At 40.1% G+C, this 27,139-nt stretch overlaps 1 pseudogene across 1 annotated transcript; it reads right to left on the bottom strand.

Moving 5' to 3' along the window:
- On the bottom strand, nt 1-27,139 carry LOC309636855 (E3 ubiquitin-protein ligase RNF113A pseudogene; annotated as a pseudogene). Its single transcript has one exon. The product of its transcript is annotated as an E3 ubiquitin-protein ligase RNF113A pseudogene (transcript).

Raw genomic sequence — 27,139 nt, 5'->3', positions numbered from 1 at the left:
TTAGTTTTTTAAGCAAACCTCCATAGTATTCTCCGTAATGGTTGTACCAATTTATATTCCTACAAACAGCGTAAGAGGGTTCCATTTTCTCCACACCCTCTCCAGCATTTATTGTCTGTAGATTTTCTGATGATGGTCATTCTGTCAGGTGAGATATTCTTTAAATGAAACAGTTAGTTGTGATCATCATTATTATCACATTACTCTTTTGTAGGCTTTTGGTATTTCTGGATATATGATGCCACTCAGATTTTAGTATCAGTATGACCTTTTATATTGAACTGCATATTTTTCTCAGCAGCATTTTCATATCTTTTCTTCTTTGTCCTTGCAGCAACCTGTCAGCTAGGTAAACTAATTACCTGCACCTCTATTATAGTAATTATTTAACTCTACAACACTTTTCTAATGATTTGCCTACCTCCTCTACCAGTGGAAAACTCCCATGAGTGCAATGTATCAGTCAGGAATGCAATTAGCTGTCAGTAACAAATACCCCAAGTAACAGAAGCTTAAACCGTAATGATGTATATTACTTATTTAGTAAAAAGTTTTGAAGTAATATCCAGTGGCTCAATGATAGTATAAAAGGCCCAAGATTTTTCCATCATCCTGAGTGGAATTGATTCATCAACCTTGTGTTTGTGAGCTCATGGCCACAATATGGCTGCCACAGTTCCAGGTACTGTGTCTCTAGCATTCCAAGCAGGAAAGAGGGGAGTATGTGGGGAAAAGGTCTCCTTGTGAGTGAAGAAAATTTCTTACAGAAGCTCACTTGATGATCTCTTATGCCTTATTTACCAGAACTGGATGACGTAGACACTCCTAGTTTCAAGAGAGGCTAGAAAAGAGAATATTGTGCAAAGGGGATGAGAATTGTCATGATTCACTCAGAAAAATCATGATTTGTCTTTTGGAGCTGGGTGGATTGATGCCTGAACAAAATAGGGTTTTTTCTGCCTCCCCCCCTTTCCTTTCTTCCTTCTTTTCTCCCACCCTTCTTCCCTTCCTTCCTTCCTTCCTTCCTTCCATTCTCCCTTTCTTCCTCTCTTCCTTCTTTGTTTAAATCTGGGAAGACTGGGGAGCAGAAGGGCCAGTGGTGGCAGGAAAGGAATCTAATAGTGTCATTCACAGGCATGGTAGTCCCTGATTCATTTTTTAGAAACTCATGAGCCTGACCAAAAAATCCATGAGTATTAGAATAAATGAAACTTTCTTTGACAGATAAACTGAGGCTCAGAGAGTAGAAAGTATATTTTTCCTAAGACCACACAACTAATTAGAAGAATAAGTGGAACTTTAACTTACCTGTGCTGACTTCTGGCCTGGAGTTCTTCCTGGTTTTTTGTCTTATTACTTATAGAAAAATTAATGCAGCATGTTTTCTTTCTATTTGTTGGCTGTTTGATAGAATGGCTTAACTTAAAGAAGGTAAGTGTTTCTCCTGGGACTTAAGTAAGAGATAGAACATTTAAATGTTTCCCCTAATAAGAATCAATCGACGATGCCCCTCTTTGGATGATTTACAATTACGGAGTAAGATTACTGGCATGTAATAAATTGCAATTCAAAGCCACACTGACCTGTACTTTTTAATCTACTTACTAGTATTATTAAATATGAAGTAGAAATACTTTAGAACTTATAGAACTGATATTGAGACTCATTATGTGCCAGACATAGAGCTAGCCATTTGAAATATAACTTAGATATTATTCTCTTCATTTTGCTGTTGAGGAAACTGAGGATTATGGAAATTGTGACTTGCTAAACATTGTAAAGCTATAAAGTGGCAGAGTTAGGATTCAAATCTGGCAAAGCTGGACTTTAAAACTTGTGTTTTTCACACTGTCTCAAACTCCTGTCCAGTGCTTGGGTACTATAATAATTATATTTTAACCAGTACCCACTGTGTACTAAAAAGCCCTTAGTAGTTAGATAGGGAAATAATATATGTCTGAATAATTTTTTGCTTCTAAGTCGTTTGGGAATTAACATTTTAGTATTTTGCATGTAAAAAATGTTTTATGTGTTTTATAGACTGAAAAGTTTCATATAACTATCAATTATCATTATCTTTATGTTAGAATTCAGGTTGCTTTCTTGGAATTTCAACGTAGGCCTTTAAAAAAACTTTGTACGGCATTTTGAATTTTTCCGTACTAACATAAAGAAGTAAACATGCATTATAAGTTGTTTAAAGATTCCAGCAGCTATTATGCATCATAATGTGTACTGAAGTTAATTCTAGAGCATATCTATAGCTCATTTTATTGCTATGGCACCTTGTTTATAGTATAGTATATTTATGGGTTAGAATACCTTTAAATATTCTGGCCTTATGTAGTTGTTTTTTTCTTTCCTCATAAAATTTTAAAAGGACACAATGTTTTAAGAAACACTGTACTTGAGGTGCAAAGCTGTTTTATTATTTTGTTACAAGTTAGCTTTTTTCATAATCCTTAGTTTTTAGCTTGTAGAGAGTTGGTTCACAAACTGGCCCCCATACGTGGAGGGCAAGGAGAGACTGAAAAAAGAGGCAGACCACTCCAGATTGGTAGGTGGAAGTTTTAATAAGCAAGGGAAATTACTTACGAGGCTTGTCTTGGGCATCCACAAGACAAGTAGATCTCTCACCAGCCAGGCATCATCTTAAAAGTTTATATAGAGGCCTTAACTGGGTTCAGTCACATATCTGGTCCAGACGGTCTCAACAACATCTTGTTCTCTCAAGGCAGAGAGAATGGGCAGAACATACATTGCAAGGACAGGGGAGGGGGTGAGGAGGAGCTTCCAGTTACCTGGGTCCAGCTCTCCAGTCAACCAGCAGTCACGTCTTCTCAATGATCTCCCCCAACATAGGGGTTTATAGTAAGAATAAGATAAGTACTACATTAAATTTTAAAACTTTATGTACATATTTTTATCTAACACATATAATAATTAGTCCTATGATACTGCTATTACACTGGGGTACCTCTTCACATATTGAAAGTTTCCTGTTAGGAGACAACTCTCCATAGGTCACTTGCATTTCTGAAAATTTTATGAGCAAAAGCATTGGCTACCTTTGTCCTGGACTATCTTTTCAAGGATGCTTGTACAGTAAGTCCCCCACATACAAACAAGTTCCTTTCCGAGAACGCGTTCATAAGTCCACTTTGTTTGTAAGTCCAACAGGGTTAACCTAGGTACCCAAATACACAATCTGCTATATGGTACTGTACTGTAATAGGCTTATAATATTTTCACACAAATAATACATAAAAAACAAACACATAAAATAAAGAAAACATTTTAAATCTTACAGTACAATACATTGAAAAGCACAGTAGTACAGTACAACAGCTGGTGTACAGGAGCTGGCATCGAGTGAACAGGCAAGAAGAGTTACTGACTGGAGGAGGGAGAGGAGGTGGGAGATGGTAGAGCTGAAGGATCATCAGCAATAAGGGACGGAGGGCAAGCTGCAATTTCACTCATGTCTGACGTTGATGGAATGTACGTTCGTATCTTTGAAAGTTTGCAACTTGAAGGTTCACATGTAGAGGACTTACTGTATAGCAATCAGCCTTGGAAGATAGCTCTAATGTCTCCTTCTGGAGCAAGGGACAGATTTGCCTACAGACTTGGAACAGAGAGATAGTATATAGAGCATGGGCCAAGCGGTCTTCTGCTCATTACAGAAAATTAGGGCTCTGTAAGTCAGTATTAATCTCCTATAATACAACCTTCTTTTTATTGTCTTATGGGAACTAGGATTTGGGGAGCTGGCACAAGTGCTGATACTCTGGCTACTTTTATTATCATGAGTAATAAGTCTTTTATTTCTGACCCAGGAATCTCATGTGTTCTGTTAGCATACGTGAAACTGGCAAGCTACATTGTTAGCTTATAAATAGAATAAAATCTCAGACCCTTCATAGCTTTTGACTAAAGTATGCAAATTAAGTATCTTGGACCTACCACCTAGATTAGCAATTTTAATACACGCTAACTCAAAATTTTTAAGATTTTGAAGAGGATTTAAGCTTCAGAATATTCCAGACTATTATAGTAAAAAGCCATCAAAGATGTTAAATGTCATCATATTTCCACCAGATTTAAAAAATAAAATGGTTGAAACATTACAAATAAAGTTGAATTCTACTTTGTCCTTTCTCAGAACACTGCTTTTCTCTTCTTCCCTGGAGGCAATTACCATCTTGATTTTGGTGTGTGTCCTTACAGTCCATGGTTTAATACTTTCACTATATATATACAAAGATATGTAGTTCTAGTTTGTATTTTTAAAAAATTACATAATTTGTTTCATAGTGTATGATTTCTTAACGATCTTTTCTCACTCAACATTGTTTTTAGATCTAGTCTTGTTGATGCATATTGATCCCATTTATTAATTTTCTTCTGCTTCACTATATGAATATAACATATTTTATTCATCTAAACATTACTGATTAGGCATTTGGGTTGTTTCCAGTATTCTGATACTGCAAACAATGCTGTGATGAACATCTTTATGTCTTGGGACAATGAGGGCACCTTTCTCTTGGATGACTAATAGAATGTGGCAGAATTGACATGGTGCCAGTCTGGGCCTAAGAAAACAAGGCAAGCTCTACTTTTGCTCTTTGGAGGAAGCCAGCTACTATGTAAGAGATCCAGCTACTCTGAGACTGCCGTGCTGTGAGGAAGTCCAATCTAGCTATGTGGAGAGGCCATGAGGAGAGAGAGATGTCCCTCTAGTCTCCCTGCTGTTCCAGCCATCCTAGCTGAAGTGCCAGACATATGTGTGAAGAAGTCACCTTTGACTTTCCAGCCATGGCAAATGTCACATGGAGTAGAGACAAGCTGTTTCCACTGGGGCCCTGCCAAAATCGCAGACTCAAAAGCAAAGAAATGATGACTAGTTTTGAGCCACTAAGTTTAGATAATGAAAATACCCATTTTTCTCGTGGGCATTCTTTTCTTGTATTAATTAGAAAGTATTTTTATATACTATGGATACACGTTTCTAGTGTTTTTGTGAGGAAACTTGACTCATCAAGGTATAAACTCAAATGCTTTTATTTTTTTCATCAACTGCTACCAATTGTATTATGTTGAAGCCTCGTTTTCCACTAGGACAATATCTCAGCATCTGCATTACTTTTCAGCCGCATTCCATCATTAGAACAGACTCTTAGCATTTTCTAAGATTTATTCCTGAGTGTTTTAAAATCAAAGTCTCTTATTCAATTAAAAAATTCTCTAGGAACTTCCCTGGTGGCACAGTGGTTAAGAATCTGCCTGCCAATGCAGGGGACACGGGTTCGAGCCCTGGTCCTGGAAGATCCCACATGTCATGGAACAACTAAGCCCGTGTGCCACAACTACTGAGCGTGCGCTCTAGAGCCCACGAACCACAACTACTGAGCCTGCGTGCTACAACTACTGAAGCCCACTCTCCTAGAGCCCGTGCTCCACAACAAGAGAAGCCAACGCAATGAGAAGCCCGTGCACCACAATGAAGAGTAGCCCCTGCTAGCCGCAACTAGAGAAAGAGCGCGCAGCAACGCAGCCAAAAAAAAAAAAAAAATCCTCTAGATCTCCCTCCTAAATAGGTGGGACTTGCAGGGTAGGGGTTTGGAGCAGTATGTGTGGGTGCGTATGGGACACATGTAATCTCAACACACATGGGATGTTGGACAGGCAGGAGTGATGTGAGGCAGATTCTGCCCTGCTTCATGCTCCTAAAGTGTTGAGGCTTAGTTCTTTCCTTGGTTGGCCTTAAATGGTGTTTGAGATTGATGTCTATGGACTCCATAGGGCAAGATAATGGTTCCCACAGATTCAGCTGATGATGGTCTCCTCTCAAGCAGCCTCTGAAGGCATTGTGGGTTCCTTTCATGATTGGCTATATCTTCCACTGATCCTCAATTGACAGCTTTACAGAATATTTCTTTGAACTGAGTGCCTGTTTGCTTTATGATGTAACCATCACCGGCAAGACTGTAGCCCCAAATCTGAGGAAACTGGAATGCAGGTTTGGGATCCAGGAGTCCTGACCTTCCTTCTTTTGTCCTGTGGGCTCCCACCATGCCATCACTCCCAATCGTCTCTTCTCCTACTCCACTAGTGCAAGGAAGATCATCAAGTTCAGTGGCTAAGTAAACATCCTACCAGAAGCAAAATATAAATATGACCTTCTTGCAGCCATCGTCAAACTTTACCAATCATTGTCTTGAGTGTTCCCTTGGTTTGGGGGAGAGGAAGCCCCTCCTTCCCTTCCCTTAGAGAGAGGGGAAAGAAGGAAAAATAGCCTCTATTTACAAACAAAAGACAACTTATAACTTCCTTTCATCCACATATAAATCAGAGGTTTAGGGGAAAGGTAGTGTCAGTTTTGTTGAAACTGCATCTCTCTGCAAGCTCTGAAGGGAGTGACAGCTGGAGGTTTCTGATCTCGAATGTGTGTTTCTTGGATCTGTTTTTCTCAGCCAAATCTTGGTTTTCCTAACATCATCCTTTCATATAATTAATTCTTTGTTACATATGCTGCAAAGATCTATACCCAAACTGTGGGTTGACTTCTAATTTTGTTTATTGTGGCTTTGGTCTTACAGAAGTTTTAATTTTGATGTGGTCAAGTTTATGTATAACCAAAGAAATACTTCCATAAAGTCATAGAAGCATGTATTTTCCTTAATAGCTGTAAAAGTTTGCTTTTTGCATTAAGGTCTCTCATCCATCTGGAACTTATAAAAATTCATATATGATGTGATAAGGGGATATAATTTATTTTATATAGAAAGCCAGTTGTTCCAACACAATTTATGGAATGTCTATTCTTTTCCCAGGAATCTGAAATACCAGTTTTGTCTTATATCACATTTCCATATGTGTATAGCTCTGTTTCTAATATTTTTGTTTCCTTAGTATATTGGTCCTCTTTGAAGCAAAACAGTACTGTCTTCATTACTATGGCTTTATATATCCTAAGATCTAGTAAGGTAAGTCTCCCATCCTTTCTCCCAGAATAATTATGATTATTCTTGACCCTTTAGTCTTGCATATGAATTTTAGAATTGACATATAAGTTCTGTAAAAAACTATGTTATGATTTTGATTAGCACTGTATTTGGATTTATAGATTAATTTGGGTATGAACTAACTCTTTAATGTAAAAAAAAATGAAGTAGTTGCCTAGCAGTCTAAATGCATAAATGTTTCCATTTATCGTATAGCTAATATATCTTTCTTACTTGACAATATTTTTATGCAAAGCCTTATCTATTGTCATGGTCAATGCCTAACACAAAGCTTCTCTCAATAAATATTTGTGGAATTAATGAATGAACCATGTAGACATTTGTGCTAGATATTTTGTAACTTAGAATGTGTTTTGGGAACTCTACATCATTAGCTATAAATTTTCCAAATTACAAAAATGTCCTTCATGATTTAGTTTGAGAATGTAGTCTCTCAACAAGAATGCCTAATTTGTAATTATTAAAGCTGCACTAAGTCTACATTTTGCATTTTGTGTGGTCCTATGTTAGTAATTATTGTATCGTTTCTGCTTATTTGTTGACGATGGTGGAGTGAGTTATATCTTCAGATTATATTTTTTAAACCCCTTATTGAAGTATGATTGATGTAAAAAATTTTTACATATTTAATATACACAACTTGATGAGTTTGGAGATATACATCCATGAAACCACCATCACAATATATGCCATAAACATGTCCATCACCTCCAAAAGTTTCCTTCTGCCTTCTTTATTTGTAATAATAGTAATAAAGGCTGTGTCAATTTACATTCCCACTAACAGTGTACAAGACTTGCCTTTTCTCCACACCCTCCCAACACTTATCTCTTGTTTTTCATAATAGCTATTCCAACAGGTGTGAGGTGTGTCTCATTGTGGTCTTGATTTGTATTTTCCTGATGATTAGTGATACTGAGCACTTTTTCATATACCTGTTGGTCAGTTGTTCGTCATATCTATTCAGTTCCTTTACCCATTTTTAAATCAAATTGTTTTCTTTGCTATTGAGTAGTATGAGTTCCTTATGTATTTTGGATATTAACCCTTTTTAGATATATTTTCTCCCATTTAGTAGGTTATCTTTTTATTTTGTTGGTTGATTCCTTTGCTGTGAAGAAACTTTTTAGTTTGATGTAGTCCATTTATCTACTTCTGATTTTGTTGCATGTGCTTTTGGTGTCATATCTAAGAAATCATCATCAAAATTAATGTCAAAAAACTTTCCCCCTATGTTTTCTTCTAGGAGTTTTATGATTTCAGGTCTTCAATGCTTAAGTCTTTAATCCATTTTGAGTTGATTTTTGTGTATGGTAAGATAGGGGTCCAATTTCATTCTTTTGCATGTAGCTATTCAGTCTTCCAACACCATTTATTGCAAAGACTATCATTTTTCATTGTATATTCTTGGCTCTTTTGGTGTAAATTAATTAACCATATATGCATGGGTTTATTTCTGGGGTTTCTATTCTGTTCCAGTGATTTTTGTGTCTGTTCTTATACCAATACTGTACTGTTTTGATTACTATAGCTTTGTACTATAGTTTGAAATCAGGCCATGCAATGCCTCCAGCTTTGTTCTTCTTTCTTAAGACTGCTTTGCTTATTTGGGTTCTTCTGTGGTTCCATACAAATTTTAGATTTGTTAATTCTATTCTGTGAAAAATGCCATTGGAAACTTGATGGGGATTGCATAGAATCTGTGGATCACTTTAGGTGGTATGGAGGTTTTAACAATAATTATTCTTCTGATCCTTGAGCATGGAATATCTTTCCACTTATTTGTGTCATCTTCAACTACTTTTATTAATGTCTTATTGTTTTCAGTGTACAGACCTTTCACCATTTTGGTTGAATTTATTCCTGAGTATTTTATTCTATTGATCGTATTTCAAATGGGATTGTTTGCTTAATGTCTCTTTCTGATAGTTCATTGTTAGTGTATAAAAATGTGACTGATTTTTGTATATTGATTTTCTATGCTTCAACTTCAGTGGATTCAGGACTGTCATAACAAAGTACCAACAATTGAGTGGCCCAGAACAATAGAAATTTATTATCTCACAGTTCTGTAGGCTAGAAGACAGATTAAGGTGCTGACAGGGCCATGCCCTCTCTGAAGGTACTAGGGAAGGACTTGTGTTTTTTTTTTCCCCCAAAAACAACATTTATTTTGAGATATGAGAATAATGGGAAAATTAAGTAATGGGAATTGGACCCTCATTGGGGTCTTCTGGGAAATCAGAAGCACCACCCTCTTCTGCAGCTCTATGCTTCTTTAGTTTAGCAATCAATTCTTTCGCTGGATTGAAGATGCCACTGGTCTGCTGGTCACAGACATAGCAGCGCGGGGTGGTGCAGAAATGCTGCAGCGCACAGCTCTCGCAGAAATAATGCCTGCACTTGGTGACAACTGGGTTTTGGAAGGTCTGGCGACAGATGAAACACTTGAACGGTATTTCCTCCTTATCGCTTCCCACTTCATAGTTTTCATCCTCATGGACACCATAGCGACCCTCGTCAAGATCACGTTCGATCTGCCACCCATGTTTGTAATCTGAACGGTCATGGAGGAATTTGCAGCTGTCTCCAAAGCCGCAAAAGCCAGTCTCCTTGTAGTCCTTACAAATGTCGGGCTGGTAATCCCAGCGCACGGTGGCACGCAGATGCTCGGGAGCTCGGATGGGGCCTTTCCTCACTATCCCGGAGGAAGCATTGCCCATAGATGTATCTTTGGGCTTCATGTACTTGTGATAATTGTTGATTCCCCGATAGATCTTGTCATCTTCCTTGCCCCTCAGCTCCTCCTGGATCTTCTGGCTGCGCTCAAAGATGGCTTGTGCGTCACGCTCCTTCTCTGTGTCTAGCTCGTAGACAGCAGTCGCCCCCATATCCTCTGGCCCCAGGGGTTTCCCTGAGCGAGTGGACTTATAGACCACGCCGAGACTCTCGGGCTCGTTCTCCTCCTCCTGGCTACTCTGGTCACCGTAAGCTGCCTTCTGTTTACCACTGCCAGGGGTCTTCTGTATCATCGGATTGTGGGTCGTCCGCTTCTTTTCCGGGCAAAGCACAGCGCTGCCTTCGTCACTGCTGCTGCTGTCGTCTCCGGACTCTTGGTGGCAGATCGGGCGCTTTCTGAGACCTGTAGCCCCTTTTCGCCCAAGCTTTTTGAAAAGAAAGGTGCACATCTGGTCTGTCATCTTTCCTGGAAAAAGTTGCTCTGCCGTTTTAAGAGTCTCGGGCTCCCAAACGGCTGTGGCCTGCTGGGTGGCGCGTGGCTTCTTCACGTCACTGCACGTAGTGCGCTCCGCCGCGAGTGGGTGCAAAATCGGTTGCGGAAAAAGGAGTGTCCGTGGACACTGCGGGAGCACGAGTGGCCATAGTTCTTTGACTTGTGGTAGCATAACTCCAATGTTCACATGGCTTTCTCCCTGTGTGTTTGTCTGTGTTTTCACATGGTGTTCTTTTTATCAGGACAACAGTCATATTGAATTAGGGACCCATCCTACTCCACTTTGATCTCATCTTAACTAATTACATCAGCAATGGTCCCATTTCCAAATCAGGTCACATTCGGAAGTAATGGGAGCTAGGGCTTCAACATATAAATTTGGGGGGGGTATGGGCAATTCAACTCATAGCACATCTGTTAGATCACCTGTTACAACTTATTATTATTAAATTAGTTTATTTACATGTCTTTATTCCTTAACTCCTCTGCAGAATATAAATTCTTCCAGGGGTTCCTCCTTAATCATTAAAAAAAAAAAAAAAAAAAAAAAATCCCAGTGCTTAGCACATTGCCTGATACAGAAGAAGGCAAAATTCTAGTTGTATGGCTATTTTAAGTGGTAGACTCTGATAATCTAAGGTCTGGGATTTTTATTCTCCCTTTATTATAATGACATCTAATATTTACCCCAAACTCTAGTTATTTGGTTGCCCCAAATAAGATATTACTTATTTTTTTTGGCAGGTAGTTGATACGGCTTTAATTAAATCTAATGGGACAATGTGATAGAGAGATTAAACCAGGCATTTCTTCATGCCATTTGGTGATCTGACCAAGGAAATCAGTCTTTAAAAATTCCTTAAGGCATTTTCATTTCATTTAATGATCAAATTAGAGATTGACATATTTAACCTCAATATCTTCTGTATTCTGTTACCTGCTTTAATTTGAATTTAGAAGTGATTGAGCACAGGAGGTCATTAGATGCATGACTGCACATTCTGGTTTTGTGAATTCATGTTCAAGTCTGATGCTTGAAAATCAGTTCACTGTAAGCTTTGGATATGAGACTGTAGTACGTATTTATCTTTCCCTTATGGTTACCCATCACCTGACCCATTTCCTCGTATGTTTGGGGGATCTCCCTTGTTCCCATTCTGAATCTTGTTGAGACGTTGAGATGCCTCCTACTACAGAAGCTGAAAATGCCCAGTCCTTACTTTCCTAGCCTTTATTGCAATTTAGGACTCTTGAGGAACTCTCTGGCTGCAGTGCTACAGGATGATCGGAAACTGCAGTAATAATGCTGGCAGTCAGTGCTTGGTAATAGAGTGCTGTGTTTGGTGACAGAGCCAATGGTATCTTCCCCAGACCAATGATGTGGCATGTTTTGTATGTTGCTCCTGGCTGCAGATCTTCAACAGGGCTGCTGTGTTGCAATGCACACCATACATGGCTGGCCTTGAACCTGGTTCTTCAATCATCCTGGTGAGTCTGAGACATATGCTACCCTTTGAATAAATTCTTGGTCCCTATCATTCCCAGTCAATGATAACTTCCTCAATTTTCAACTAAAAACCTTGACAAGTTCAAGGATATTCAGTATTTAACTGATGTACCTATAATGAAATTTTAGATGTGTGGACCAAAATAAGTTGTTCAGTCTTACGTTTGTCATGAAGATTAGTCTTGTACATCAACTTCTATGCTGGCTTTGATTGATACTTTTTTTGTTCATTTTCTAAGTCTCATTTATTTTTCAATAAATATTTTTTGAGTGTCTGAGTGTTAGTTCCTATGGCTACCATAACAAATTACCACACACTTGGTGGCTTAAAGCAATATAAATTTATTCTTTTATATTTCTGGAAGCCAGAAGTCCAGAATCAGTTTCACTGGGCTAAAGTCAAGGTGTTGGCAGGGCTGGTTCCTTCTGGAAGCTCTAGAGAATGTGTTCACACATCTTTTCTAGCTTCTGAAAGCTGCCTGCATTCCTTGGCTTGTGAGCCCTTCCTTGCATTATTCCAACCTCTTGCTTTTGATTTCACATTGCCTTCTCATATTCTGTAGTCAAATCTCCCCTTGCCTTCCTCTTATAAGGACATTTGTGATTATATTTAGGGCCCAGCCATATATCCAGGATAATCTTCCCATCTCAAGATCCTTAACTTAATCACATCTTCGGAGTTGCTTTTGCCATATAACGTAGCATTCACAGCTTCCAGGGATTAGGACCTGGTTATCTTTGGGAGCTATTAGTCAGCCTAATACACTATGCTATGCGCTATGCATTGAGAATACAAGGTGAAAAAGATAAATGTTTCTTCTGTCCTTATGATGTTAGTGGGATACACACATTTAAGTAAAAATTACAGAAGTAATTCTGCAAGTTTACTTATGATAAGTGCTCGAAGGAGAAATACAAGATGGGATGGGAGAATATAATGGACTGACCTGGCAGAGATTAGGGAGGTTATGGAAAATTTTACTAAAAAATAATATTAGCTAACACTATGTGCTAGCACTTTGCTCAGTGGGTTACATATATTCATTAATTTAATCTTCACCACTAACCTATGAGGCAGATACTTATACTATCTCAAGATTAATAAACTGAGACACAGATACTATAAATAGCCTGCTTAAGAGTCTGTGGCTACTAACGGGCAGAGGAAGAAACATTGAAGTGGTCCTTAAACGAAGTGGATTTCAGTTGTGTTGCCTGCCCACCATTCTTGTGTAAATTGTGTCCTGATTTTCTTTGGAGAAATTTCTGTTGCCTCATTGTACCCAAACACTCTGCCCTCCCCTAGTTAGGGGTGGGCACGTGTCCCAACCTAGGAGTGACTCTCCAGCAAAACAAAACAAAAAGCTGAGGATGATCCCTTTTCCAGAATAGACTGCCCATCATTTCCTACCATCTTAATTGCTTAGGCTTCCTTGACTTCTGTTATTTTCCAGTTGTGTCTTTAAAGTAATTATTATTTTTTAAATTAATTTATTTATTTGGTTGCACCAGGTCTTAGTTGTGGCATGCGGGCTCCTTAGTTGTGGCTCTTGGGCTCCTTAGTTGCAGCTCGCCAGCTCCTTAGTTGCAGCATGCAAACTCTTAGTTTTGGCATGCATGTGGGATCTAGTTCCCTGATCAGGGATCGAACCCAGGCCCCTTGCATTGGGAGCGTGGAGTCTTATCCACTGAGCCACCAGGGGAGTCCCAATGTAATTATTTTTTTAACAGTCTTTGATTGTGTGAGCTACTTCCTACCTTTCCAATAAATTCATTTCCTGCTTAAGTTTCTGCTGGTGTCTGTTGCTCACAACCAGAGCACTCTAAGAACAAGGAGGAATTAGGCAGGTGAAGATGAGAGGAGGCAAACAATTCCAAGTAGAGGGTAGAGTGTGTACCTGAGGGGATAAGCTACTTGTATTTCTGAGGCATTCTGAGAAAGCCATGCGGCTGGAGCTACTGTGGTAGAGAGTGGCATGAAATGAAATTCAAAAGCTTTGCAGGGGCCAGATACACAAACACATGCCATGTGAGGATTTGGGGCTTTATCCTCAGAGTAATATTTTGTTATTGTTTTATTTCATTTTTGTTTTTTTTGAAAGCAAGACATTTATAACTAATGTATTTTGGCAGCTGGACTCAGTGGGGTACAAGCAGAAAGCAAATTTATTCTTTCTTATCACGTTCTGTTAAACTTGCTCCATTAAGTCATTTTTTCCTAGATTCAGGATGAAATCTTGGCTAGGTAGCATGAGTTTTCTGATTCCTCTTAGAATGAATAAATGTCTATCTCTTTTAGGTTATGAAATGTAAGGTTCAGTCTAATATCAGAACTCCACATTTTCATCCAATTATAAAATTCTCTCATTACCTTAGCCAAGGCCTAAGGCAGGCTTCAAACCTGCTTTAAGGGAGGGGTGTGATCATCTGCTTCTCCACATAGCTTTTCTCCTCCCTCTCTTCCACTGGACGTGCCACCTCTGGCTCCTCCAGGGTTGCAGGCAGGGGAGGGATGAGGCTATCCATTTCCTGGGAGGTTTCTGTAATGCACCTGCAATTTCTTTGTTGCCAGCAGTGCTTCTCTTGCTGGAGGTTAATGATCTCCCCTACCCCTCTACTTCCAAGCCCTGACCTCTGCTGGTTCACATTCAGCTGCTTTCTGCTGGGCTTACCTTCACCCCCAAGTGGTCCTTTTCCAGGAGACTCAGGGCTGGTGGAGACAGCAGGCAGCCTGCAGCAGGAGGCAGGTTCACTGTGTCACTAAACTCCAGGAGTGTAATCATTTTTCAAACTGTCTCAACTACTCTCCACTCTGCCGTTAGGCTGACCAAACTCTTGCTTTTAGACTTTTTCAGGCATGTTTCTCATAACTGTCTCTGTGTTAACCCAGATTCCAGGGGCCAGTGCCAAGCTCTCTAAATGCTTCTTCTGAAGCTCCCCCATGCTCGGAAATTGCCTGGGATTCACCAAAGTTTTCCTAATCACTCCTCAATTGGCCAATCAACCTCATTGGGCCTATTGCAAGCCTTGCTTTGGACCATCATCTTTGCAAACCTAGCCCCTTGTTCTACAGTGTGAGTGTAATTGACGTCTATTATTCTTAGTTTGGAGGCTTCAGTCCAAACAGACAATAGGAAAAGTGTCATTTTAATATTTCTCTTGCAAAGTGATATATATGGTCAGATGTTTATTATTCCCATAATTTTAATGAATATAGTCTCCAGTCACATTACTTCCCCAGCCCCCATATAAAACAAACAAAACACTGATCATTCTTATATTTAAAAATCAGAATATTTTCTAAGTTGGACCAGATTTGAGTTCCTTTACCCTAGACAGTATTAAATTAGTCAAACAATTCCTTCCTCAGTATTCTGCAGGAAGTGGGGGGCCCTTTATCTTCTTTTGGTTTGAAAAAAACTCAACTAGCTATCAAACACTTGAATGTGGACCAAACATTTAAACATTCAGTGAAAATTTGGATGTGTTTCATAAAGCACTCAGCAAAGTAGAAAGCCCTCTGACCACTTTCAAAATAATCCAAGCAAACAGCAATTAGGGATATATTCTACGTCTTTTTGTTCACAGCTCACCAGGACATAATGTGAGCTCCCACGCATATTGGGAGGGAAACGGACGGCACTTAGGTTGTTCCGTGCTTTGATATGTGACTGGCAAGGTTGCAAATAATGTGCCTGCAAAAGAAAGTTGCTTCCCAGTGCACCTGAAGATGGAATTTAAAAAAATGTTTCTTCCTCCTTCCTTTTCTCTTTCCATTTACTCAGCATTACGTGACCCTGCTGTTAAGCACCTGAGGAGAAAAAACAATTGTTTATGGTGGCCCCAGTGGGATGAGTCTGACCAAGAGAAAGTAGGCAACATAGCAAAGAAGTGTTTCCAACATTTATCTAGTATATATATTTATTAAGCACCTATTAGGCACAAAGAACATAAAACATGGTGACTTCCTGCTAGAAACTTTTAATCTGGTTGTGAGGATAGGATATACATGCACCATAAGTTAAATTCAGTTTGTACTGTCAAAGGCAGAGACATCCCATACTGGGAGCCTGCAAAAGGCAAAGCTGCAGCCAAGAAAGTGGTAGAAGCTACAGAGAGAAAAGTCTGGGCTAAATATAAGTTTCTAACGGAACTGAACTAAGATGGGTTGGACCATCTTAAACAGAGGTGAGTTTCGTGTCGTGCAAGGTATTTAAGCTAGTCTGAATAAGCACTCAGCAGGAATGTTTGTACAGGGTATTATTGCATCTGATGAGTGGCTACCCAAGGTGATCTTTAAAATACTCACGTGACTTTATGATGCCTTGATTCTGTGAGTGTTTAGGGCAGGGAGCGTGCATAGGCTCATAAAGTGACCAGGAAAGCATTTGTTGAGGTTGAGGTATGAAAGAAGGAGCAGATGTGGGACAGAAGAAGGGAGGGAGGAGGGAGCTCCAGGCAGAGGGCATACTGTGAGACTAATGACAAATCTGGGGCTTTTTCTTGACCATATATTGCAGGAGAAAGCTGTATTATCTCTAACCACATTTAGAGGAAGAATACACAGTTTGAGGAACAATATCTTAATGAACGTTTCTTCAGTGGCTGAAAATTTGCCATAGTTGACCCATGAAGTCAAGCTTGAGGTATGGGCTAGGGAGTTTGTCTAGTTCACATAAACAGAATTTTGTTGAGTTCCTACTCTGTTGTAGGCATCAGGCACTGGGAGTGCAGAGATGAAATGAGACACAATTTCTTCTCTTGAATAGCTTATTTTTGAGCAGAGGCAAAGATACTACAAAAAAAGAAAATTACAGACCAATATCACTGATGAATATAGATGCAAAAATCCTCAACAACATACAAACAAACAGAATCCAACAACACATTAAAAGGATCATACACCATGATCAAGTGGGATTTATCCCAGGGATGCAAGGATTCTTCAATATATGCAAGTCAATCAATGTGATACACCATATTAACAAATTGAAGAATAAAAACCATATGATCATCTCAATAGATGCAGAAAAAGCTTTTGACAAAATTCAACACCCATTTATGATAAAAACTTCCCAGAAAGTGGGCATAGAGGGAACCTACCTCAGCATAATAAAGGTCATATATGACAAACCCACAGCAAACATCATTCTCAATGGTGAAAAACTGAAAGCATTTCCTCTAACATCAGGAATGAGACAAGGATGTCCACTCTCACCACTATTATTCAACAAACTTTTGGAAGTCCTAGCCATGGCAATCAGAGAAGAAAAAGAAATAAATGGAATACAAACTGGAAAAGAAGAAGTAAAACTGTCACTGTTTGCAGATGACATGATACTATACATAGAGAATCCTAAAAATGCCACCAGAAAACTACTAGAGCTAATCAATGAATTTGGTAAAATAGCAGGATACAAAATTAATGCACAGAAATCTCTTGCATTCTTATACACTAATGATGAAAAATCTGAAAGAGAAATTAAGGAAAGACTCCCATTTACCACTGCAACAAAAAGTATAAAATACCTAGGAATAAACCTACCTAGGGAGACAAAAGACCTGTATACAGAAAACTATAAGACACTGATGAAAGAAATTAAAGATGATACCAACAGATGGAGAGATATACCATGTTCTTGGACTGGAAGAATCAATATTGTGAAAATGACTATACTACCCAAAGCAATCTACAGATTTAATGCAATCCCTATCAAATTACCAATGGCATTTTTTACAGAACTAGAACAAAAAATCTTAAAATTTGTATGGAGACACAAAAGACCCCGAACAGCCAAAGTGGTCTTAAGGGAAAAACATGGAGCTGGAGGAATGAGACTCCCTGACTTCAGACTATACTACAAAGCTACAGTAATCAAGACAATATGGTACTGGCACAAAAACAGAAATATAAGTCAATGGAACAGGATAGAAAGCCCAGAGATAAACCCATGCACCTATGGTCAACTAATCTATGACAAAGGAGGCAAGGATATACAATGAAGAAAAGACAGTCTCTTCAATAAGTGGTGCTGGGAAAACTGGACAACTACATGTAAAAGAATGAAATTAGAACACTCCCTGACACCATACACAAAAATAAACTCAAAATGGATTAGAGACCTAAATGTAAGACTGGACACTATAAAACTCTTAGAGGAAAACATAGGAAGAACACTCTTTGACATAAATCACAGCAAGATCTGTTTTGATCCACCTCGTAAGGTAATGGAAATAAAAAGAAAAATAAACCAATGAGACCTAATGAAACTTCAAAGCTTTTGCACAGCAAAGGAAACCATAAACAAGATGAAAAGACAACCCTCAAAATGGGAGAAAATATTTGCAAACGAATCATCGGACAAAGGATTAATCTCCAAAATATATATACAGCTCATGCAGCTCAATATTAAAGAAACAAACAACCCAATCCAAAAATGGGCAGAAGACCTAAATAGACATTTCTCCAAAGAAGACATACAGATGGCCAAGAAGCACATGAAAAGCTGCTCAACATCACTAATTATTAGAGAAATGCAAATCAAAAGTACAATGAGGTATCACCTCACACCAGTTAGAATGGGCATAGTCAGAAAATCTACAAAGAACAAATGCTGGAGAGGGTGTGGAGAAAAGGGGACCCTCTTGCACTGTTGGTGGGAATGTAAATTGATACAGCCACTATGGAGAAGAGTATGGAGGTTCCTTAAAAAACTAAAAATAGAATTACCATATGATCCAGCAATCCTACTACTGGGCGTATACCCAGAGAAAACCATAATTCAAAAAGACACATGCACCTCAATATTCATTGGAGCACTATTTACAATAGCCAGGTCATGGAAGCAACATAAATGCCCATCAATAGATGAATGGATAAAGTTGTGGTACATATATACAATGGAATATTACTCAGCCCTAAAAAGGAATGAAATTGAGTCATTTGTTGAGACGTGGATGGATCTAGAGACTGTCATACAGAGTGAAGTAAGTCAGAAAGAGAAAAACAAGTATCGTATATTAACGCATGTATGTGGAACCTGAAAAAATGGTACAGATGGACCGGTTTGCAGGGTAGAAGTTGAGACACAGATGTAGAGAACAAATGTATGGATACCAAGGAGGGAAAGCCACAGGAGGGTGGGGATGGTGGTGTGCTGAATTGGGCGGTTGGGATTGACATGTATACACTGATGTGTATAAAATTGATGACTAATAAGAACCTGCTGTATAAAAAAATAAATAATATAAAATTCAAAAATTCAAAAAAAAAAAAAAAGGCTCATCCTGGGGCTTCCCTGGTGGCGCAGTGGTTAAGAATCTGCCTGCCAATGCAGGGGACATGGGTTCGAGCCTTGGTCCAGGAAGATCCCACATGCCGCAGAGCAACTAAGCTTGTGTGCTACAACTACTGAGCCTGCACTCTAGAGCCCGGGAGCAACAACTACTGAGCCCGTGCGCCACAAGAACTGAAGCCCACATGCCAAGAGCCCATGCTCTGCAACAAGAGAAGCCACCACAATGAGAAGTCCGCACACTGCAACAAAGAGTAGCTCCCGCTCGCAGCAAATAGAGAAAGCCCGTGTGCAGCAACGAAGACTCAATGCAGCCAAGAATAAATAAATTAAATAAATAAATTTTTAAAAAAATAAAAAGCTCATCCTAAAACGTCTCCTGATAAATACTTAGATTTAATTTCTCCAGTTTCATGATCACTCTAATAATAGCTGTATATGTTGAGTACCTTCTAAGTGATAGATATGTTAGTCTCTTTCCAGTTCTCATGACAACCCTTCAGTGTAGGTCTTTTATTATCTCTGTTTTCCAAGGAGGAAAGCAAAACTCAGAGAGGCCACCTATATTGCCCAGCTATTAGTAAGTGGCTAATGGAAAATACAAAAGGTAGATAAATTAATGGAGTGGGTATCATGTCCTAAGCACTGCACTAGATGCAGGGCACACAGCATCTTATGGAATCTTCTCATCACTGGAGAGAAATACCACTGTCATCCCCATTTTATGGTCAGGAAAACAGGCTCAGTAAAATTAAACAAATCATCCAGAGTCTCACAGTTGGTGTTATGGACCGAACGCTTGTGTCCTCCCCAAATTCATGTGTTGAAATCCCATCCCCCAGTGTGCTGTTATTAAAAGGTCGGGGCCTTTGGGAGGTGATTAAGTCATGAGGGTGGAGCCCCATGACTCCTTTATAATAGAGTCTCCAGATTGTTCTCTTGCCCTTTTGTGCCGTATGAAGATGCAGTGTGAAGTCAGCCATCTATGAACCAGGATGCGGGCTCAACTTCCCAGCCTCCAGAACTGTGAGAGATACACTTCAGCTGTTCAGAAGCCCCCCCTAGTCTATGGTATTCTGTTGTAGCAGCCTGAGCTGACCAAGACAGTTAGTGTAGAGCAAGGATTCAGGCCCAGCCTGCTTGGCCCAAAAGCTGATAGTCTTTAAATTTTTTTAAAATTTATTTATTTGTATTTATTTTTATTTTTGGCTACGTTGGGTCTTCATTGCTGCGCGTGGGCTTTTCCTCTAGTTGGGGTGAGCAGGGGCTACTCTTCGTTGTGGTGCGTGGGCTTCTCATTGCGGTGGCTTCTCGTTGCGGAGCTTGGGCTCTAGGCATGCAGGCTTCAGTAGCTGTGGCACGTGGGCTCAGTAGTGTGGCTCACAGGCTTAGTTGCTCTGCGGCATGTGGGATCTTCCCGGACCAGAGCTCGAACCCATGTCCCCTGCATTGGCAGGCAGATTCTTAACCACTGCACCACCAGGGAAGCCCTAAAAGCTGACAGTCTTTAAAAACTATGCTACTTTTCCTCTCCCCACTGTGTTGTACAGGCGACAGCTTCACTCCAGCTCTGCTTTTCTCCTTGCTTAACCAGAAAACAGAGTGAATGACAAAACCATTTTGAGTATTTCCTTGGAAGGCCAGCAGTGAACTTGGCTGGAGGAGAAATTCCCATTAGAATTCTGAGGCTTGGTGTACAGCAGTGGCACCAGGAAGGAAAAAATGCCATGCTCATTAAGCAATTACTGAGACTCATGGTTAAAACATGAGGTTGCCTTTCTAAGAGAATCCCTGGAATAAGTGGTATTCTTCATTTTGCCTTGGAGCCTGATTGATCGGTGTCTAAGAAATGCACTGTCTTTTACTGGAGAAGTAATGGGGAAGCAAGGACTGTTTCATCCAGTATCTCTTTGGATCCTTACAACAACCCTTTGGAGACATATGGAGGATACTTGGTTTGGAATTTTAGTGGCCAGTTAATCAAGATCCATCCTGCTTTTGAATCCTGGATCATTTACAAAATATATACAATAGTTAGGGATTCCAATGTCAGGTTTATCACTTGGATTGGATCTCATATCTTGGATCTGTGGCCAGATGCCCTTCCTCATTTACCCCCCAACCCTTGCTGCAGCTAGACTTTGGGATCTGCATTTAGGAAGGGTGGGGCTGGTAGCCAACTGCCTCATACCAGGTGAGTGCAGGGAGCCTGGGGGAGGAAGGTCTCCTAGGGGACACGTAGCAGGTTCGCCTTTCCCCAGTAGAGGTATATGGAGAATGGGATGTCTGTCTCTTACCACCTCCCATGTTAGATGAATCATTCCCTCTCCTGTGAGGAGAAACCAATGAAAGTACAGAGGGCAACAGTTTCTTACCAAATACATCTGAGAGGTGTTTTGTTGGCTGAAAAATCATAGGGAGACGGAGCATATTGTTTTCAGGGCACTCCCTGAGCTTGTTCTTTTAGTCAATTGCCTTCTCCTGATTTGACAGGTGGAGAATTTGAGTCTCAGAGAAGCTGAAGTTTTGAAAGTCACACTTTAATGACAAACATGGGGTCCTATCTCATAACGAGCTAGTGAATGGGAGCTTAGAGCTCAGGGGTTCAGAACTTTTATGTCAAAAATGTGCTAAGAGCTTCACAGAGAAGACATGTGACTTGCACAAGATCAAAGTGACAGGACTAGATATCAGGTCTTTGGACTCCTTCTGGCTCTTTCTAGTGTCTCACAGAAGTCTCCTTCGTAAGCTGGTGACATTTGCGCCGTTGGCTAGTAAGCATGGTCTTCTGGATACCTGGCACTATTCCCAAACCAATTAAATCAGAGTCTCTTGGTGGAGAAGCTCCATCATTGATGTATTTTCTTTAAAGCTCCCAAGGTATCCTGATCTACAGAAAGGTTGAGAGCCACAGCCTTGGTGATGTCACACTTCTGTTTCATCGCAGTGACACTTTCTTTGAATGTAGAGATGAAGGGAGATTGCATTTCCAGGCAGATCATCTGTTTATTAACATTTGAAACCTAAATCTGAGCCTCAGTAGGTCCCTGTGTGAGCTTCCTTAGCTTACTAAGGCAGTCCTTTACCTCGGATAAGGCATAGGTATAGCGATAGACAGGGGCAGTTCTTGCCCTGTCTTGATACCACTTGATTTTTACAACAGCCCTGTGAAGTCAATAATTATTTGCATCATGCACAAAATGAGAAAACTGGATTCTTACCTAACCCTGCATGGAAGCAGATAGCTTTCTGTGCTGGTCTTTAGAAAAGAGGTTCACACCAAGCGTGTTAGTAGCTGATCTTTATTCCCCACTCTAACAATGGCATCTTCCCATTTGAGAATTCATTGGGAAAACCCATTTTGATCTAGCAACCCCCAACCGGATCTGTGGTCAACGGTTATACAGGTTGTGCCCTGTTCAACCCCAAGAAGTGCTGGTTGCTACGGTTTATGTGAATGGCACCCCTAGCTCTTAGGCAAATACCCTGGCTGGATAACTGTACATGGTGAACCTGCATATACTTAAAGAGGTGCTATCTTGCTCAGGAGGCAATCCCTCTAATAGGATGTAAAGGGTGCTGGAACAACCCCCAAATACTGCCCTGTCATGAGATAACATAAAATCAGTGTGTGGTCTATTTCTTAACACTATCTTCTCCAAGCTCTCTCATTTAAAATGCACATACTCTTAGGAACAAGAAACTATTCTGAACTCTTAAACTGTTTTTCTCTAAGGTGTTAAGGATTGATAATTCTTATAGAATAGGGGGTTATGCTTTTCAAACAGCCTTCACATTGCCTTCTGTGATGTAAGTATTATTATTCCCAATTTACATGTGAGCAAACTGAGATTCAAGAAAGATCACTGTCTCTCACAGATATAGGAGACAAACTTGTGGTTACCCAAAGGGAGAGGGAATGAGAGACAAATTAGGGGTATAGGATTAACAGATACAGTGTGTAAAATAGATAAGCAACAAGGTTATACTGAATAGCACAGGGAATTATAGCCATTATCTTGTAATAACCTATAATGGAGTATAATCTGCAAAAATACTGAATTGCTATGCAGTACACCTGAAACTACCATAATATTGTAAATCAACTATACTTCACTTAAAAAAAGATCATTGTCTTGACCCACATTACCCAGTAATTAAGAGCTTGAACTCATTTTTTTTTTTTGTCTCCAGATTTAAGACTTTTCCCACTATCCCCTACTAATGAGGATAAGGTTTTATTTTTATTCTCCTTGATTACGTGCTTTTAAGAAATGTGAGCATCAAAACAAACATTTTTTAGAGAAGTCTCAGAGGCTGCAGTCCTGTCAGCATTCAGCAGTATCCTTTGGGGTAATTTTTCCAGTTCAGTTGCACCCTCACTTGAATCATTTATGCTATATATTCTTTTTTTTTTTTTTAACATTGCAATAAAGCATTTATCAAGGAGTTATTAGAATTCTTCAAAGATTTTAGAATCCTTGGGAAACATTGCAAAACAAATATACACAGGTTTGGAAATAGAAATTACAGTTAACCATTGTCAATGGAAAAAACCCCACTCTTTTTATGTGCACCACTTATTAATGAGGTATGCTCTATTTTCTAAGTAAGAAACTTTACATGATGGACAAGTTTCTTTTTTTAATTAGTATGGATGCTGAGATAACAGTGTATGTTAAAATATGTTGGTTTTCTTTGGAAAACTCATGTATTGAAACATGGCTAGACTATTTATGCAATTGGCTTCTCTTTGAAAATGATAGTCTTTGATCAAAGAAAATAAATATTTATATTCATAGAATGTAGGCTATAGAGTAGAGGAAAGAGTATGGGCTTTGTTGTCAGACAGGCCTGAGTTTGAATACAGACTTCTCCTTCCTGATGTCTTTGTGGTTTGAAGAAAATTGCTTGTCATCTCTTAGCCTCAGTTTCCTCATCTATAAAATGGGGGTAATGAGACTTGCATGATAATAAATTGAAAGCATATAGCACATAGAAATCCCTCAAAAATGTTAATTGACTTACATCCCTCTTGTGGTAAAAATCTACTGTCCATTAGGTAATATAATTACCTATTTTTATTATTATATGAGAGGGTGGGAAAGTACATTCACCTGGCTTGCAGAAAAGAAAAGCCTAGGTAGATGGGCTTTGGTAACGTTCATTCGTTTATTCATTTACTAATTCAGTCACACAGAGTAATTTCTCTAAAACGCAAAACTTATTACTGGCTCCTCTACCTAAGACTGGTCAAAGCCTCCCTAGCCTCAGTCAGTTTCCTTATCTGAAAAAGGACAAAATAATAGTATTTAAGAGAGCAGTTGGGCACATTAAATGTGAATCTTAATGTATATGAAGCACTCATTGTCTGCCATGAAGTAACTACTCAGAAAACTGTTGAGTGGTGTAGTTATTTATTATTTATTTTTTTGGCCATGCCGTGCGGCCTGTGGGATCTTAGTGCCTTGACCAGGGATCTCACCTGCGCCCCCTGCAGTGGAAGTGCAGAGTCCTAATCACTGGACTGCCAGGGAACTCTGGTACAGTTATTTTTTATTTAAAAAAATAAAAACAATTATAAATATTTAAAAATTATTTTTATTTTTTATCGTTACTGCAACCAAAGCGTTTTCATATACATTAGCCTCATTTGTGCTACACAATAGTCCTATGTTATTTTTATTCTTCCTATTTTACAAATGAGAAGTAAACTGATTTGAACAGGTCACAAGGTTAGCAGGTCATCAGACTTCAAGTGGATGCTTTTCCGTGCTACCATGGCTTCCTTTCTGATTCATGTACCTCTCAGGGACCCATCCCTGGGTCCCTGACAATTCCATCTCTTGGGTAAATCTTTCTTTTTGAAAGACTCCTGCTGAAATGTCTACCAAAGTGGAGTTAGTTACCTGCTATACCTTATCACCTATGAACACATCACAGCTTATTCTCAGAAGGGTTGGGTTGGGTGGTCAGGTGAGCTAACTCATCCGTCACAGAGCAGAAGACAGTTAGTCAGTCCTGGTTGCAGTAGAGGAGATAAAAGAAGGTCCAGGCACTCTGGGATTCCACCCAGCAAAGGCAGGCTTGGGTGCAGTCTGCAGCAGGTGGGGAGGAGGGAGATTTCCCGCTCTCACCTAAAATCGAGAGAATAATGGTTGCTTTACAGGGCTGTTGTGAGGGTAAATGAGGTAACAGTAATAGCTCACATTTATTAAGCAAATACCATCTACATGTATTACCTCAGTCCTCCCAACAACAGTTTGAGTGAGCTCTAGTGTTATCCCATTTCTCAGAAAACTGAGGCAAAGAGAGGTTATTCTCCTAGCTGGTTCTCTGCCAGCTAGGTGAAGAAGAGCCCAGCCTCTGTTTTCTGAGATAGCATATGGAAAACCCCTGACCAGAGGGGGATTAACTAGGAACTTGCCCTTTCAAGGCACTGAGTCTACTTTGTATTCATAATTTTATAGCTTTTTTCTAAAAAAGGGCATCTGACATCAGATAAGCTTCAAACCTGGGTCTGCCTGAGAGCCTAAGAGTAGTGGGTACTTAAAAGAAGTGAGCTGCCTTCTCGCCTAGATGGTGGAGCCTCAAAGCAGGAGAAAGACGATGAGGAGACAAAGTGTGACCTGGACCACTGGCGAGGAGTGGTCGGGAGTGGGGGGATATTGACCCTTTTCTTTTGCGGACCCTCTTCCTAACACAAGTTGTTACTCGCATCAAAGGGCTCTGTGAAAGCATGAACTGAAGCTTCTCTTCCAAGCAGTGCCTTGGGGCTGCCTGAAGGCTTCGCTGAGCTTTGCTGATTTTCTGGAGTTTAATCTACAGCCAGCCAGTGAGTGGAGCTAAAGCTTCACGAGAAGTTGCTAGTCCAGCAGACCTGCTTGGGAATTCCTGCCTGACCGTTTCCTCCATGTGTGTCCAGCTCCTTCCTCACCTCCCATGAACAGTCCCGCTGAGAAGCTTATCTCAGCCCAGTGGAGCGGAGGGTCACGCTTCCAGATAGCCTCTTTGTGTCACATGCGGCCCACTCCTCCCCCACCTTGGTCTCCTTTCTCAGCCCTGGCCCCTGGCATTCTCAGGGCTAAATCCATGCAGTGTCTGCTGGGTTTTATTAAACTCCCTAGCCTGGAGAGAAATGGAGCTGAAAAGATCCTTCCTCTTATTCTTGGAGTGAGCATACACAGGCATTTTAACTCCTTAAACTGAGCAGGTTGTTTAAACCGGTGGTTGCAAACTCAAATGCCTGCGGGGGCCAGGCAGGAAACATCCAGAGTGGTGAGCTGGGTGAAGACAATAGGGACGGGTAGGGACTATGGCTTTCTCAGAAGTTACCCAGCCCCAGTCATTGTAGCCTGGTGGGAATGCAGGTTGAGGGTTGTCTGATTCTCTGATAGTCTAGGAGTAAGTGTAGAGCTGGATTTTGGGTGGAATTTCCCAATTTTTAAAACACTTTCTGAGTCAAACAAAATGCTTCTGTGGGCTTGTTTAGCGTATGGGCTGCCGGTATAAGAATGCTGATTTCAGCCATGAGGAGAAGTCCTGGCTTTGGCTACTTTTTCTTCACTTCTCGCTGCTGCTCTGCCCTATTTGATTTCAGTGCAAGTGGCTGTCAGCCAGGAGACCTTGCTGGGCTGAGGAAGAAGCTGTGTGGAAGGTGTTTGGGTCTTTCTTGGCGAAACCTGAGCACAGCATTTGCTTGTTCTTTGATTCTGTCCATTCATTCATTCAATCATTATTCAACAAATACTGACGGGATATTTTAGACTCATACTCTACTGTAGGGGTGCAGCAGTGAGCATGGCACTGCTTTCAGGGAGCTCACAGTCGCAGAGGAGAAGCGAGCAAAACTGGTACTCTTAATAATTCAGCGTGGTCTGGGCTTTAGTAGCTGCCTATGAGACACATAAGAACATGGACGACAGAATTCTAAGCTCTGCCTGAGGGAATGAGGAAAGAATCCTTGGAAGATGCAGGGAGGTGTGAAGGCGAAAGCAGGGCAGGACAGGGGCAATGGATGTGAAGGCTGACTGAACAGGTAGAGTAGGTATGGGGGGTTGGGAGGGCCTTCCCG

The sequence above is a fragment of the Balaenoptera physalus genome (genome assembly GCF_965194825.1).
Source record: "Balaenoptera physalus genome assembly, chromosome: 10".
In the NCBI taxonomy this organism is placed as follows: domain Eukaryota; kingdom Metazoa; phylum Chordata; class Mammalia; order Artiodactyla; family Balaenopteridae; genus Balaenoptera; species Balaenoptera physalus.
The sequence above is the reverse complement of the archived record's forward strand: the minus strand, read 5'-3'. Positions and strand labels throughout refer to the sequence as shown.